The 16,958-nt window shown below is 42.4% G+C and overlaps 3 pseudogenes; all 3 read right to left on the bottom strand.

Annotated features, from left to right (window-relative positions):
* Window positions 1-1,301: 1,301 nt before the first annotated feature.
* Window positions 1,302-1,890, bottom strand: LOC125877723 (uncharacterized mitochondrial protein ymf1-like; annotated as a pseudogene).
* A 1,645-nt stretch (window positions 1,891-3,535) lies between these two features.
* Window positions 3,536-4,426, bottom strand: LOC125877721 (60S ribosomal protein L2, mitochondrial-like; annotated as a pseudogene).
* An 11,906-nt stretch (window positions 4,427-16,332) lies between these two features.
* On the bottom strand, window positions 16,333-16,752 carry LOC125877392 (uncharacterized mitochondrial protein AtMg00170/AtMg00620-like; annotated as a pseudogene).
* Between the last annotated feature and the right edge of the window lie 206 nt (window positions 16,753-16,958).

Genomic DNA, 16,958 nt, shown 5'->3' with positions numbered 1-16,958 from the left:
CCTATCCGTATTATGTATAATAGCCCATCCCTAGAGCATGGAGCCCTTGCTCTATCCCCCCCTTTGATTTTGGTCAATCTCTCTTAAATTGAACGCAGCTTTTCCCTATCATCCTATAAGTAGTCCATTGAGAGTAGGGAGTTGTAGTACTCGTTGTCTTATTCGTTATACTAGTTAGACTCACTTTAAGTATTTCGTTCGTTCACTTCAAGCTCGAAGATATACGTATCTTTTCGTTCAACTCCTTTCGTTTATTCCACTCGCTCTTTCCAGCTCTAAAAGCAAGGAGTATAGTATCGAACCGGCCAGCACGCACTTTCTGATCTGCCCCTTCCTTTCTCTTGAAACCGAAGTGGGAACTGGGAAGGTTGTTAGACAACTCTCCGAACTCTTACTTTTCTATCTCGTGTGCAAGATATAGTGTATGACCTGCAACTGGGTACACTAGAAGTTTTCCTTCATCCTTTGGGAATCAAGTCATTCAATGAATGAAAAGTGAAAAACCTATAGATAAATGTTTTATATAGATGATGATAAGACTTTCCAATCAATAGCTGGGCTAGGGCTTATTCTGATTCACCTGCTATGGCATTCATAGCATCAATTCCTTGCATCCCTCCTATTAATAAGGTAATAAGGCTCTGCCCACTCAGAGTGGACAGACTTTCGAGTTTTCAGCGGTTTATGCTAAATGTACGAGGGCTGCCCGTCGATTATTGTGGGATGCAATGGACTTTATTCAGAGGAATGTCCTCGCACGTGTAAGATTAGATTGGGGTTTCACTCCCTTACTACTCTTTTACAATAATTCTACTAATATAAGAAGTATCTAACCTATCTAAACGCAAGCATACACGAGTCAAATGAGGCAATTCAGAATGAAAGACATGCAAACCAGAAACGGATGAAGCCGCCCTTGTAGATAAGATGGCCGAGATACGGAATAGGGAACTCGCTCGCTTCAGAATCCCTTTCAGATAGGAGGACCCATTTTTTGGGATAGACTGACCCCTACACGGGAGCGATAGCGAAGCCAATTCGGGTAGGTGCACAATCCTTATAGCATAGCAAACGTTCCACTTATAGGCTCCCGAACCCTCGATTCGATTGTTTTCCAAGAATGTTGAGCCGGGTATGTAAGCCATGTATCTGGGAGGAACAACAATAAAAGAAGGACTTTCGGGTTTTGTCTTGCAGCTATTTTAAAAATATATATATAAGAATCCCTTTTTTAGAAGAAAGATTTTATATATGTCCAATCTCTAGAAGTGGTGGAACCAACCAAGATGTATGTCGTCCGACCCGACCTCAGACTCTTTCTTCCCGACCTATTTGACTGTTTGGCCGTAGTTATTTAGGTGGTATTCCGAGAACAAATTCCTCCCAGGAACACACGAAACAAAGATATGAACTGGGTAAATAGAAATGGAAAAGAGATGTTTCTATTTCATCCAAATTAGTTGCTTTCTCTACATCCATATGATCTACTAAAGTAGATCGGTATTAACCATATAATAAAAGCAGATCTTGGTCCATGGAGTCCCAAGAAGGTAAGAACTCCAACCTGTCCGATGCTTCTTTGGCCAAATAAGATATACAAGTGGGACCTGCACTATGAGCAAGCTGTGTGAAAAACCACTTCTTTTTTCCGGTTCCGAAACAACTTGGGTGAAATAGGGTTCTACCAGGAAACCATGGATTTTTGAGTTTTCGCCATTGGTTACTAGTTGAGCCACTGGAATGGAATGCGATAAGAATCTCTAGAGATCTTTCCTCTCCACTTACTCGTAACAGACTTTTCTTCTGTAGAAGACTTCTTCCGAATAGCATAATTGTCCGACACTACATTCCTCGATCTTCAAAGAAAACTGACTCCTCCTACTCCTCCTTCTCCTTATAGCCTAGTCTATATCCACAACTGACGTGACTCCATACCGATGCCTTTCCGTTTGTATAGTATACGGCTATGTGACTTCATAACCACAACCTACTTTTTTGCTTACTGTAGCATAGGCCATCGTTGGGCTTTCGTCCCTTCGCCTATAGACGGCGGCTTGGCTTCGCTATCGCTCATGACTTGGTATAGAGCCGTGTAGTCGTCGGTTTTACCACCAGAATGCCTATGAGATAGTGGTAGTGGTCGGCCTTTTGAATGCCTTCTTCCTTACTTTTATGAGAAGCCATTTACGACTATACTATAAAGGATAGGGGGGTGTTCGCCTTTGGAAACTTAGCTACTTAAGTCCTTCTCAGAAAGTCAAAGTAAGGGCGAACGTCATTCTGTTCTACAGCTACAACACTATATATTTATTATTAATATTAAGCATCTTAATAGTAGAACTACTTTCGTACTACCAAACAAGGCAACCTTCGGCTCCCTTTGTTTGAATAAGCACCGCTTATTTTAGTTTACATTCAAACCAAAGTAAACCAAACCTAAGCGGTCACGACATCTTGTTGATATTGATTGAGGAGTTTGATAGAGTTTAGCTGACTGAATCCATAAACCTAGAAAGTCGCTGTCACAGGTACTTTTTTATTAGAATTTTACTTTATAGGTAGGTATCAGCGAGGCTTGTGTAATGTAGTTGTGGTTAAGGCTGAAGTAGCGCTTTTTATTTTAGAAGATCTACTGAAATACCAAAGGCGAACGGCGCTCCCAGGCCGGGACGTCTGGCAGAATGCTTGGCCTCTTGCGCTGGAAGCGAAATCCGAAGGGTGAGCATATGGCGGTTAGCTTCTAGCACTAAATAATAGGCATTAGGCATTCTAAGCTGAAAGGAGGCAAGCAAATGAAGGGAGGCATTACGGGCCGACTACAAGAAAAGCAAAGCTTTGTAGACTCGGTCAAGTCGCTTATAGAATGCTGACGACTATTTTCCACTTAACCGGTGAAAAGGAGAGGGAAGTGAGGCTTAGCGAGCTTTATAAGGCCGACCACTACATAAGCCGCTGGTGGAGAAAGCTCGAAGAGCTTCCCTTCATTCATTACTAAGCTAGGGTCCCAGGTCTCCGAGTCAGCCCGCGCTTTTTTGAAGAATCCTGCACCCATGGGCATACAGCTTGGTAGGCCTTCCCTTTCCGCTTGAGCTTCATGGGTGTTGCCCTGTTCCCCAATCAGTTGTTTGGATGTGAGCTATACTCCGCGAGGAGCCAAATGGATGTATGGCCTTGCCTTGCCATTTGACCTATTTTCCCGCGTGACTAGGAATGCTCAGTGACAACCTCCCAATTTTCATTGCCTGGCCTCTCTTGCTACCACGGTAGCACCTAGTTTGGTCAGCACCAATCGTGTTCGGGCAACGAATCTTACATTAATTCACATTGGTTCATCCTGCTATGCCCTAGGCCTTTTGCTCTTCTAATGTAAAAGGTGGTCGGCCATTCGTCAAGGCCCAGGAATCCGCTAGACATCTCAGTGGCGGGATTTGATACCCGCATTCGATCGAAGTTGCATTTTAGTGCTCCCCTAACATAAAGGGGGCCTTTTTCTATCTGGGTTGCTTCGCGCAAAACATTGCTTATGACCAACGGATCACACGACTGGTGCACGATCTACTTTGCGCGTTCCATCCTTCAGCCCTTCGCCTATCGACTTGGCAGGCAAGCTACCTTGATCCGTCTTCAGCTTCGATTCGTTACGCTCAGAAGCTCCAACAAGCCCCAAAGTCTCTTGCCGCCTAAAAATCTGCCAAGAGAGCGCTGTTTTACGTTTGAACCTAAGTACCCATAGAATGCTATGCGTTCTCCACTTTCGGATCTCGCAAAGAGAGAATGTGTTTTTTCCTCTGACATTCTCTCTCATTCGCGGAGCGAAGAAAGCGGGCTTTGCCCCAGCTACCGCTATCCTTGGGAAACCAAAAGAGCTACCAAGGGAAAGGGATGCAGTCTCTCCCTTGGCCTTTGGAGAGGAGAGGGCAGAGAAGAACACGTCCTTCGCGCAAGTTTTCTTGCTTCCTGCGTCCTTATTAGTAAAAAAAGGGCTCTTCGACCAAGAAGGGATTCTGGTAGAAAGGCCGACCACTACATAAGTCACCATCCGTCCAGGAGAGAAGCAAGCTACCTTTCTTTGATCCCCCTTCCCGAGCAGGGAAGAAAATGAAAATGGACCGCAGATGGTAGTCGTGGTTGATTTTGATTCGAGGATCTTACGCGGCGGAGCGAACTCTTCTATCGTGTTGCATTTTCTCTGGCGGACCCCCCTCCCGGCCCATCGTACTAGAGCGATTCGAGAAGAATGATTAGGCGCACATTCTATCCTTTCTACAATGCCTATAGATGAAGTGCTTCGTTTCAGATCAATTCTTCGCTGCAATCGCTTCGATCCACCCCATCGGTGAAAAACCATAATACTCCCTGAGGAATTCCTACCAGTAGACTTCCCTGTACTCAAAGTGAATTGTCTAAGTGCTCTCCTTTGTCACATTATTTATCTCGTAATCGTTCGATTCCGCCCCTAAAGCTAGCTCCTACTCCTCCTCCTTCTCCTTTAGGATAGGATCCTCCTTGGTCCTATTTACATAACATTCTCGGCTGCCTCTGGTCCGGTAGATCGGTCACCCTCTAGCTAGTGACTAGCCCAGCTATGGAGCTAGGTGTACACCACCACGTTGAGACTCTCTTTTCAAAGTGAGATACCGGCTTTCATAAAAGGGAAAGATCACTTGGTCATGCAGTAGAGCAGTTTTCATCTAACTAGAAATTTCATAAGAGAAGAAGAATCGTAGCGTAGGGTCGACATAAACAATCGGTTAAAATAGTCTAATGAGAAAGCATTTGTTCACATTCGTAGTTGCAACAAGTTTTCTTTTTTGTTTTGAGATTGGCTTGGTCTTCAGTCTACCCTAATGAAACCTAAAATCTCACTCCCTCGCTTTCTCTTTCTGATAGACTAGCTTGCGCATCTTCTCTTTGGCACTCATCCTTGGCTTGGGGAGTGATCTCTCTCTTTTGTGTCAGTGAAGGAAGGATAAGAGCAATCGGCCGAATAATTGTTATTTTACTTACGATTATAGTGCCTCTATCGAAGCAGAACAAGTCTAATACTCCAGCCCCGATTTTTGGGGATTCCATTTCGATCTAAGCCCAGAAACCCATATCTTTATATACGAAATTACTTTTCTTTTTTTTCAAATTCCTTTTCTTACAGTCAAGTGGCGGAACTCCCCTTTCTTTCTACTAGTTCTTACATAAGCAATTTGCAGGAAGTAAACGAAGTCTTTCCTTCCGAAATCCACTCCTGAAGTCACGTCTTTCAGTACTGGGACTGAAGTAAAGTACTTGAGAGTTGCTCTTTGCCCAAAGCCCTCCTTCCGACTTAGTTAGAAATACCAACTCTAAATAGCTTTAGCATTTCTTGAGTTGAAAAGGTATTTCTAAATTCTAGAGCTCAGGAGAAGGTTTGGAACCCTAGTAGCAGAATGGAATCAGTTTAACGGGCTGACTTCCATGCCAACACGAGTAGTTTAACTCATCACTACCTCGTAAGGGCGTTGAGGATTGTTTTTTCTGTTTTTTCTAAAAACTTTTGAAAAAGTCTTCAAACTTCAAAGAGCCTTTGCATAGTTTATGAATTCTGCTTAGTAGGGACCTAAACACAGGAATTTCTTTTCTCAGAGTTAGACCACGCCTTATGACGAAAGAGGGGAGAAAGAACGGATCACCTGTCGATCTGTGATAAAAAAAAAACTATACCTGAAGAATGGGATACAGATTGACAAGCACAAAAGGGTAGGCTTGGCTATTAATCTACGCTCATTGATGAGACGGCGACATAGAGAAGAAAGTATACCCTTTGTCACCCCCCTTGTCACTTAAACTTAAAGAAGAGATACACACTTTTGAATTGGTGAGATTTAGGATGGAATCAAATAGCGAATGCACTTGCGGTCAAGACAGGTCCTGCATCTCCTACCTAATGCAATTGACCGACCCGCCATTTCTTTCCTTCAATAATGCCTTAGCTTCACTTCAAGACACTATTGACCAAGGAAAGACTACCTTTTTTTTTAATGGAAGAAGCAGAAGGGGTGAACGAGCACTGCGGTAATGAGCCGTAAGAAAGATGAGCAAAGCATTCCTTCCGCCGGCCTTTATAGGAGGAGGGGAGCGTGGTGAGATAGATAGGCATCCAATCCTGCAGCAGCTAGTTTATCGGCCTTAGTCTTGTGCTGATCTCAGACTTCAATCAACCCCTTCGTACTTCGATCCAATCAATCAATCGATCAAGAGGCTAATCTTTTTTGTTTGGGCCGGTAGCTAAAAGAAAGTCCCTGCTTTCTCTTGAACAAGGGAAGGGCAGCATAGCATTAGCTTCAATTGAACAAGCTCAACCTTGAAAAAAAATGGTGGTAGGCCAACGTTGAAGGCTTCAACTTGGCCACTAAAGAAGGCGCAGGCTGGGCGAGAGACTAGGCCAACTTACTACTTACTGCCATGGTTTAAGCTTTAGCCTCCATAGACGGAACTCTGTTTAGGTATTAGGGAGGGGAGGACACTACTCAGCACCGCTTCGTTGGGTGTGGTTCAATGCCTAACAAAAAGGGCCAAAAGCAAAAAAGGGATGTATGGCTGAGGAGAGGAGAGAAAGAATGCATTCATGGAGATTCTGTCTGTCGGAGGTTCGAGAATATATGAAAGGACATCTAAGGCTAAGGTTACGAAGTAAAGGAAGTCCATTACTGAGAGAAATGGTGATCTCATCTTGCTTGCTGGGAGAGAGGAAGCTTCCGGACCATCTTTTCCAGTCAGATAGCGAGCGATCACTCAGCAATGAACACTAACTGAAAGTAGCCGGGAATGAGTACCTATCCCTTACGGAAATCGAACTCGTGTCTTCGACATGAAAAGAAGATGTCCTAACCACTGTACGAAAGGGACCAAAAATTCATTCTTCATATACCTCAACTCTGAGAATAGAAGTGGTTCATTTTCTTTATATACGCAATTCAATATTTCGTTTGGGTTCATGTTAGCGATTTTTTATGCGAATTCAGTGGGTCGTCCCCCCTTCCTACGGGTTCCCCCACTGACCTAGTGACAAAACAACCACGCCCCTTCTCTTTCTCCAATCATAAAGCCCCCTGATCCCTTTATTTGTCTTTCATCCCCCCATAATAAGTAAGACCCCGCTATTTCGAATTAAAAAAAAAAAAGGGGCGAAGCACCCGTTTGAAGTGGCGAAGGCCTATGCTACAGTAAGCAAAAAAGTAGGTTGAGGTTACGAAGTCAGTTAGTCGAACTAGAAAACTATAAAGAAAGGGAGGCTAAGGTTACGAAGTAAGGTCAGCTGGTTAAGGAAAGCTCAGGTTATGAAATCGCTTAGCCGTTAATTAATTGAAAAATGAAAGTAGTAGTGAGGTGTCGGTACGAAGTTGCGTCAGCTGTGGATATAGACTAGGCTAAGGCTTAGGTAAGGCTTGACTTCTATTTTCTTCACTTACACCTTACACTTCAGCTGAGTCTAAGGAGGCTTAGGTGCGGAGCTATCCACTGTGGACCAAGACTACGCAAAGGTAGAACACCATGGAAACTTCGTTGACTTTATCATCAACCTTGATTTCGCTACGCTCAATAAGAATCTGGAATAGCAAAAATAGGTTCGTGTTCCGCTTCCAAAGTCAGTCGTCTGCAGTTCACACTTGGGCAAAGACGACTCTCCAGTGGTTTCCTTCTTACTGTACTTCTGGGTCGACCCAACCCGAATGGGAAGAAGAGGGTCACCCAAACTGCGGTCCATTTTGTACGTTTGATGAGCAGACCCCTCAGGCATTTTAGAAAAGGGAAGGAAACTTCTCACCCCGAGGGAGGCGGGAAGCTACCACTTCTAGAATGGAAGCTTCTCCTTTACTTTTTTAGAGCGTATCGCTATTTTGAAATTAACAAAAAGGTTTATAGATGAAGTAATCGGAATGACAGTTGGTTACGGTTGCGGAAAGCGGAGAAAGTCGGGAACCGTCGGTTACCTTTTGAATCAAAGTAGCGACAAGCCGAGTATTACGACTACAGAGGGAGAAGCAAAGCTTCGCAGACAGCTTCGCTTCCTCCTCACTTCTTTCCTGGCGACTAGCTTCTCAAGTGGGCGGCTTAGTAAGCAAGCTATCTTCAGCATCGGTAAAATACATATCAATAATAGGCCGGAATGGTGGGGAAGGAGGCCCTCCCTACTTCAATGGAAAGGGGGGAATCGTCGTTTCACAGCCGCTCCTCTCTTTACAATCAAGTGGCTTTCACTCCCAAGAAGTGGGAATAGGAGTCAATCGATGACAGAAAAAATTGCCTAATGCCTTATCTCTTCTGGAAAGAGTTCTATCTCCCTAGGTTTGAATTCCTTCAGGAGATAACCAACCATCTTCCCTTTAAGATAGGGGTTAGGGAGGTGAAATTGAAGTGGGATTCCTTCTACAAGGGATTTTTGCTCAAAGGGCTATGGATCGGGGTGAGGGTCGAAGCAAGCGAGTTGGTTTGTGAGGGTATGTGTGTGCGAGTATGCTATTCATGAAAGTCTTACCTATAGAGTAAATAGGGCCGGACTGGGACTTCTTTAAAGGATTTCTCTTAGCCATCGATTGACTTACTCCCAATCCTGCGTGAAACAGAAGTCTTATACCACGTCTGAAGACAGAAATGCTCTCGTAGGATCTTTTACTTCAATAGTAGATATCAGGCCTTTCAGCAGGTTAGTTCATGAATTCTCCTATTTCAATAAGAGAAGTGTTGTGGCCCGCTTTGAAGACAACCATGAACTACTAGCACAAGATCCAGTATTTGAAAAGGTTCCATACCCATAAGGGTTCCAAGCTTCAACCTACTGCTCGAGCAACTTGCTTATATATTGACTTATCTTGAAAGGGTTCTTTTCAATAAAAGAATTCATTATGACAGCAGTTCCAGAAAGACAGATTACACTTGCCCGACCCGGGCATAAGCAGGAAAAAGATTCTATCAGATTTCAATACACAGAGAGAGTATCTCTTGAGAAGCTTCTAAGAAAGCAAGTCGAATAGAATGGGGACTTGCTTAACAGCGAAAGAGGGAAATTTGGTTAGAACAGGGGCTACTCTCTCGCACTTCCCAATCTACGTTCAAGAACATCAATTCCAGCGGATTTTGAATTCTAAAGGGGTCGCAGGCGGAACGGAAGAGGCTGGCTGATTCGATCAAGTAGGGCTAACTCAATGGAATTCATAACCCTTTGAATCTTCCCTTTATTTCCTTGGTCGGGCAGCAGTGTTCTCACTTCTAGGAAAAGCCACATCAGGGAGGATGGCTGCTGAAAGCAGAATTCAATAAAAGCATGATAGCGGAATGGGTTAGAGCTATGTTTAACTAGGTAAACCCGCGCAAACAAAAACTCTTTCTGATTAGGGATGATAATCGCAATAGCAAGGGTCTGTTACCTACCATAAATAGGGACTCACATAAGACTGTAAACGACTTTTTGAGGAAATATAAAAGAAAGTGTGAACCTAAGCCAAGAGCCCACTTCATATTCATAACATCTTCCACCCTCTGAATCAAAGATTTACTCACTGCCAACAAAAAATACTATATTTACTAGTTTAAATCGATTCACTAAGCTAGTTAAAAGCCTTATTACGCAATTCCACCAGTGTGTCCAACATTGTCAATATTAAACGCTTATGTCAAGCCAGAGTAAGACTTCTCTGTGGGAACCCCCGGTAAATGAGACCTGTCAAGTCAAATAGGCTTCTAATAAGAAATTTGCTCATTCATTACTTATGCAATGACTTTCTTTTTTGAAGCGTCAATGTTACCTTTATATCTCCCTCGTCTAGTCGAGATTCCCTAAGAGAAAGGGATCAAATCTGTAGTTGTAGTTTCTATACGTCAATCCAATCTCGCTTCCATTCATCATCCATTCTGAGAAGAGATTCTTGAATAACAGGCTAAGAATATTCTTATAAGTCCTTGTCCGTTATGTATGCTCCAGTAAGAAAGTCCCTTACTTTGGCTAGTAAGGATTTTCATTTTAGGCAAGCAGGCTCCAGTGCGAGTACACTTTTTTTTTCTACTTTTGCTGCAATAGAAGAGATTTCCATTGGACTAGTTAAAAGACTTAGATAACACACCGGGTTTACATAAGAAAAAGTTCACGTAGAGAAAAGATATTAGACTAGTCATTAAACTAGTAGCGTCTACGAGCCTCCCGCTTCGGTACCATCTCCTTTTTTACCAGCCGAACTGCCCTGTCAACCCTTTACGGCGCTTGCTTCCTAGCTAGAACTCACACAGCGCAAACATCATAAATGAGAACTAAGCATAGTCTTACTCCCTAGCGCACAGAGCAAGAGTAAGCTACTTCACTCGAGAAGAAGAAATTATTGAGTGAGCGATCTGGCCTCTAGCCCTTCAATGATGGATTTGTCTTCAAAAAACCCCGACCTCGGTGGAAATCTAACGGCAGGGCTCTCATTAACACTATTGAAGAAGTAGCCGAATATATAAACTATTATACCTTCCAATGTATACTGATGAAAGCGGTTTAAACATTCCTGCTCATCGGAAGTGAGTTTATTACTAGCCTTAAGGTAATCTTTAGCAGATGGTTCATCCCCCTTAATCAAAAGATTAATTAACAATGGTGAAGCCTGATACATATTCTGTATATCATCATATGGATATGCTAGCTCTTCAATATTTTTTTGTAATTCGATTAATCTGTCACTATCGTACTCGTAAACTTGCGATTTACGCAATAAATCCACTATAGTATTTTGGTATTTATAAATATTGGATATATTTATTCCCTTAACAGAATAATCATCATGGACTAGAACATCATAAAATTGACCAAAGAAGATATCATATCTGGAATCAGTTTGATAACACCTGCAAGAATAACGGAGCCTGGCCATCAAAATTGGATTACCTGATCTATACATCATCATAGAGATTTGTTCATTCATTATAGTAGAATATAAACCCTAGAAAGAAAGACTCTTTCTTTCACACAGCACACCGCGCCAAACCTGGTAACTCTGATCTCTCATCTAGGAGAGAGCCAAATTGCGTTGGTTAAATTCATGGCGAGCAGGGATTATATCCTATAGAGTGTTCCTGATACTGATACCATTTTTTGCATTTTTAGAAACTATATTCCTTTAATAATGAACACAATAAAGGGCATACTTTTTAGTTGCAAATCTTCTGAAAGTATCAAAATAATCAATAATATTTCAAGTTCTTCTGGAAAGAGGGGTAAAATTCTTCATTGGTTTTTTTTATTGCACACTATATCCGTATAGGACTGGTAAGCTTTAACTATTTTCTCAATTTTAAATGCAATAAGCTTATCGCTATTTATTTTATCAAACTCATTTGTACTTTCTAAGAGATATAGAGATATTGTAGTATACTACTAGGGATAACTTGTGCTCTTATTCTTCTGTCAAAAGTAGGGAAGAGCAAGTGTCTGATCAAATCAATCAACCGATTGGGGCAAAGACTTTACTTCGCTAGGACGGAGTTGCTGTCGATTGAGGATTGTCCATGGGCCCTTTTTTCTTTTATAAGGGAAGAGATTGTAGCTGGGTACAAATAGGCCGGTGAAAGATGAGTAGGCAAGCACGCGGGTTGTACCGGTCAGCTTTGAGTTGTCGAGTGACGATTGGCCGAGGGGACTTCCATCATGTAGCTGGGTACAAATAAGCCAGTTAAAGACGAGTAGGCAGGGCGTTAGGCTAGTGCCAGTGGGGTACGTAAATGAGGAGAGATCACATGGTTTTGTACTGGTCAGTTTTGAGCTGTCGAGTGACGATTGCTCTATCTCTTAAGAAAGGACGTGGGGGCCTGTCTTATAATAAAGGGGGTACTCTCTTCTCTGATGTGCGCTATATTATTGTGTCCTATTTCTTAAGGAGTGATCCAGGATTAAGCCACGTGGCGATACCCGCCAAAAATAAGGGGGCCTTGAGTACTCAAATGTGTACGATGAAAGGACAATTATTTAGCGCACTTAAATCTAGTGGATGGGGTTCCATATTCATGAAAAGTCAGGTTTGAACCATGTTACGGAACCAAGACACCCTATCTTACTAATAATAAGAAAGGGTTAAGGGCCTCCAACGCCTATAAATAGAAGCTTCTTTCTCTATTTGGCAAAGCAAAGGGAGATATGGATCTAGCTACCACTGAAAGACTTTCTCAAATTAATCAAAGAATTCTAAATGTTGAAAATGAAAGGTGCGAACATCAGCAAACGTTTCATGCTTTTTTAGAGCATGTGCCTGCTATTTTTCCGTAGCTGGTGGAACAACGCATTCAACAGCTCCTTAACCAAATTCAAACCCTGGAAGAAGAGGGGAGGACCCTTTCCCAAGACAGGGAAGACCTTATTGTTAGGATGGCTTTTCGCATCCGCGGCGGAAACAACTAAGAGTCAGTCGACTCTTTGGAGTTTAAGAAGATTTAAATAAGTGTCTGTAGACGCAAAGTAGTGTGTTTCTTCTTTTTCTTTGTTTAGTGGAGATCTACTCCTATGCTAAGTGTCTTTGTTGTGTTTGCATGTATCACTAGTTGTCTTCAATGCTTCAGTTGTTCACTTTGTAATGTTGTGTTTAGTTGTGAGGCTGGTCTATGTGTGTGTGAGCTTCCTATTTGATGTATTCCCATGTAACGGCTATTAATGAAAAAAATCCTCTTTGTTCTAGTTCATTCTCTTTCCCTGTTTTGTGCAGAAAAATTGTTGATTTGAATTCTTTTTGAAATCTCATTTTTTTCTTGTAAATTTCTCACATATACAAGCTCAAACTACAGCCAAGAGGGTGGAAGTTGTGTATTTACATTCACTCTCCTATATCCTATAATAGCATAAGCATAGCAGAAAGCTTTCATGCCTCGCTATCCTGTCTTTAAAACCTACACCGAAGGAGTTGAACATAGTGAAAAGAGTCATTTCTTTGATGAAAGACGCCACAAAGCTAGTATAGTTATCGCACACCTGATCTTCTTTCTGATAGGAATTATCACCTTCTAAACAAAATAGGAGTGAGAATTCCCCAACAAATGGAATAAATGAGTGAACAAGCACCGAAAGGTGTGCGTTAGTGAAACGAATAGCTCAGTCCTAGCGGACAGGACAAAACTTCCCTTGGAGAAAGCCAGCTTGAGGGAATTGGATTGGTCATTCCACCATCACTCGATTATAGAGGCTTGGAGCAGCTCTCTTTGAAAGCCCTCTTGATGCGATGAGAAAATGGCTTGTATTCAAGGCTAGTCCCAAGAAAGCAAGCTAAAGGGCTATCCTGATAAGAAGATGAAGCCTGATCGGGCCAAAAATGAACGCAATCGAAGGAAGGGGTAGAGCATGTTCTATTTTTCCAAATCTTTCAAGATGAAAATAGAGGGATTGTCTTAACTTCCTCGATGCAGTTTCATACAGCTTTGCTTGAGTAAGGAGTAGGCCATTCCAGATAGGCTGCTTTTGCTATTACTGAAGCTTTTAAGAAAAAGACCTTTCCTTTATGATATTATGATTTATGATATTAAGGATTTTTCCAATCATCAGATTGGTGTCATCCCCTTTCAATCATGTTTGATGGATAAAAGCCCTTGGGCCTTCGTTCATTTTATTTAAAAAGGCTGCGACATATACAACATCTTTCCATAAACTTTTTCTTGCCTGGATTAAAATTAAATATATGAATAGTCATTCCCTCACAAATTCTTTATTTGAATATCTTTGCTTTGTTCGTTCTACAGATATAGATTAAACTGCCTTTCTTGGCACCATCCCTATTCTGATGGCTTAGTACATGACCGACGGAAGAGAAGAGGTGAAAAGGCTAGCGAGGCAGAATTCTTTTTCTCTTTCATAGCGCCGCACAATGGAGACATTGTAGTGCTAGACCAGATTTAGCAGCGGCCAGTTGAAAAATGATATGACCCAGGACCAATTCTGGCTCTTCTTTCTATCAAAATGAATCGAATTCAAAAGTGCACCACCCTTCTTTACTTTACAACCAGCCTCCGACCCAAGTTGCTTTTACAAAAGGTCAACGGGGCAATCAAAAAGACTTGCTTTTGACGCCCCGTTGTGCCGACCAGCAGGGGGATGCTACTTACGAGCTGGTCAGGGACAGGTTCCGGTCACTCTTTCGATGCTATGCCATTGTGGTGGTACAAGAACCGCCGAATAGGGGCAGTTTTCATCTCATCGCTGGCGTGTGGAAGACTAGTGCATCTAAGCACAACGCAGCCAAGAGGGTCAAAGATTGCTTCGCCGAATGGGACGGATATCGATCTTCGCTTCTACAAGGCCTAGTCGACTCTTTGTATGAGCCTTCCTTTATCAAGGGGCGCAGCGGGCTTCCTTTCCTTTACCTTTAAACAGTTAGAGCCTCTTCTCTTATCAGTCCTTTCAGTCAGTTCCTTTTCGGTTAGCTACTTAGGATGAATCACACAGAGGCGATCTCAAACATAAGAATACAATATTTTTCAAGAGATAGAAGGCCTAAGAGAGATGGGGAACTTCTTTCCTATAAATCTTCTTTGCATGAGCTTCTGTAAGCCCCGAAACAGACTCCAATTACATGTGTGAAGCATCGTTCCATTTCAAATCAAACAAGTGAGGAAGCCATAATCTTCATAAGCAGACGTGTGAGTCTAGCTTTCAATTAGCGAAGAAGGAAGAAGACAAAGCAAGGCTTTCTTCTTTCTTTCAGAGTGAGAAAGGGAAAGCAAACGAATCAAAGCGGGAAGGCTTGAAAGGTCCTTCGAGGCTCGTCAATGGCTTGGCTTCAGGTAACGAATGGAAGCGCGGATTAGCGGGTGTCCACTTGACTCAGTCATAGTCTTTCCTGGTACGCACTCGAAGCCTATGTTCACTAGATAAATTAAAAAGGGTATGGAAGTGATCTCACTCCATGCATTGCACACTTTGTTTATCCAAACTGGGCAGAGCTAGGTTCAAGATAGAGAGGGAGAGCCTTTCCATTTCTTTGATGCACATGACTTTTTCACAGAGTTTGCTTCCACAGTTTCTTGAGCGACAACCACCTTGTGTCCCAACCTTCTCGACTTTATTTGGTGCCAAAGACCAATGACTAGTTAACCAGGAAGACAACTATTCTTCTGGACGAGAAGAGCGAGTCTCAGTCCGGGGTGAGAAGCCAATAGGAAGCTTGCTATGGGGACGGACCGAGGAAGGGCGATGGTTATGTTATCAGCCAATGCATCTTCTTCCTACCCCTCAACCGCTTTAGGGGACTTCTCCTTTTTGGTTAACAACCTATGTTGGGCTGACTAAGCCCACTATCCTACAGGGCCCCTCTTGTGTCAGGTTAAGGCTCCACCTAATCTTGGGTCAAGGGCTTAGTTGAACCCAATTTCTTCACTTGTAGTCTAGGGCTTTGCTTGGCATTGGGATTCGATACAACTTGCTTTCCTGGTCTTGAATTAAACCTTGTCTCTCCTAATTCAGTCTATAGGTTTTGGTTTAGGTTCAATCTTAGTTGTTTAGCTTAGGTCCATCAATCAATCTCTCATAAACCCCTAAGCTGAATCTATATAGGGCCAGTCAAAAATTCCTTGTAACCCTCTAAGAGGGTAAGGGTAGTGAGGCTTAGATTCCATAGAGTTCAACCTGCATTGGGCTTTAGTTATGCCTACATCCATTTTAGTAGAAAAAGATCTTTTATGTAGCCCAACTCATAGAGAGTTCTGTCAGTTGGTCTGAACCCATTTCTTCTATTCCTATTATTGTTCAGTGATGGGTTTTCTCCTTTTAGGATTAGGTTTTTATCCCGTGTTGTGCTAAGCTCATTTCTCTTTTTATGTCTAACCTTTTGTACTGAAGATATTGCATACCCTGCAAGTCAGTCATTATCCACACATGTCATACATCTCTCATATAGAATGATCTTAGAAAGCACCTAAGTGTTGGACATTTGCATGATACAGGTAAACCAATCTCTCTAGGTTAAAACCAAATGACTTTCTCAAACTAATACTGCAGATCGACATCGGGGGTGGCAGTGACACTTCCTGTTGAGTACAGTACACAATTCAGACTTTAAGTTCGTTTACACAGTATGAGAAAGAAAATTCTAAAGAATGGGACTAAGCAACTTTTTTAAATTTCATTCTTTAATATAACATCAACATAACAATAACATTTTAAAGCAATATAGGCATTTATCCCATCCATCCACCAAGAAAAACACCTGCCTTACACTAAAAGTTCACGCGCTTCTTTATTCAAAACAAAAAAACATTCTGAAATGAACCCACAAATAAAAGTGGGCTGGTCGGTTCATTATTTGTGTTCGTATAATTTTTCATTATTGCAATACAAGTAAGACCTCCACTATACTAGTTATGGAGAGAATTCGTGCCGGATGGATCACGGCGCTTCGAACCATAGACTACTGATGCTGGAATGAAACAAAGCTTTGGAACAGAATTATGCTTCTTACTAGGCCTGGATGGCGGAACTGGTATTTTGGGGGGGAAGAAAGCGGCTCCCTTTTACAGCATAGTAGAAAGCTGAGCTTTCCCTCGGGTAGCTCCATTTAGAAAGAACACAAAAAGGAGAAAGAACATTATTTCGTGGATTTTTGCCATCACTGCTGGAAAACCCATTTTTCTGTAGGCATCCATCGGGTCCGAGATTATATACTGCTGCAGAAACTGAATCGAGGGGGTTGGTTGAAAGGTAAGGATAGCATGATTGGTCGATTGGTTAGAAGGTAAGGATAGCACGATTAACTTGTTTCGGGTCTCTTGGATCATGGGCCAGAGCTACTTGGGTTTATCCCGCTGAACATCATTTGGATGGGCTCGGATCCTTTGTATGATTTCATATGCCTTTGACGGGCTTTGAATTTGGACAGATCTGGAGGGCCTTCTTGCATGGACTTGGGCTTGCTTTGATGATGGGCAGGCCTTTTCTTCGCATAGGCCTTCCCTATAGTACTGGGGCTAACGCGCTAGGTCGA

Source organism: Solanum stenotomum, chromosome 9 (genome assembly GCF_019186545.1).
Source record: "Solanum stenotomum isolate F172 chromosome 9, ASM1918654v1, whole genome shotgun sequence".
Taxonomy (NCBI): Eukaryota; Viridiplantae; Streptophyta; class Magnoliopsida; order Solanales; family Solanaceae; genus Solanum; species Solanum stenotomum.
This window is presented reverse-complemented; position numbering and strand designations above follow the sequence as displayed.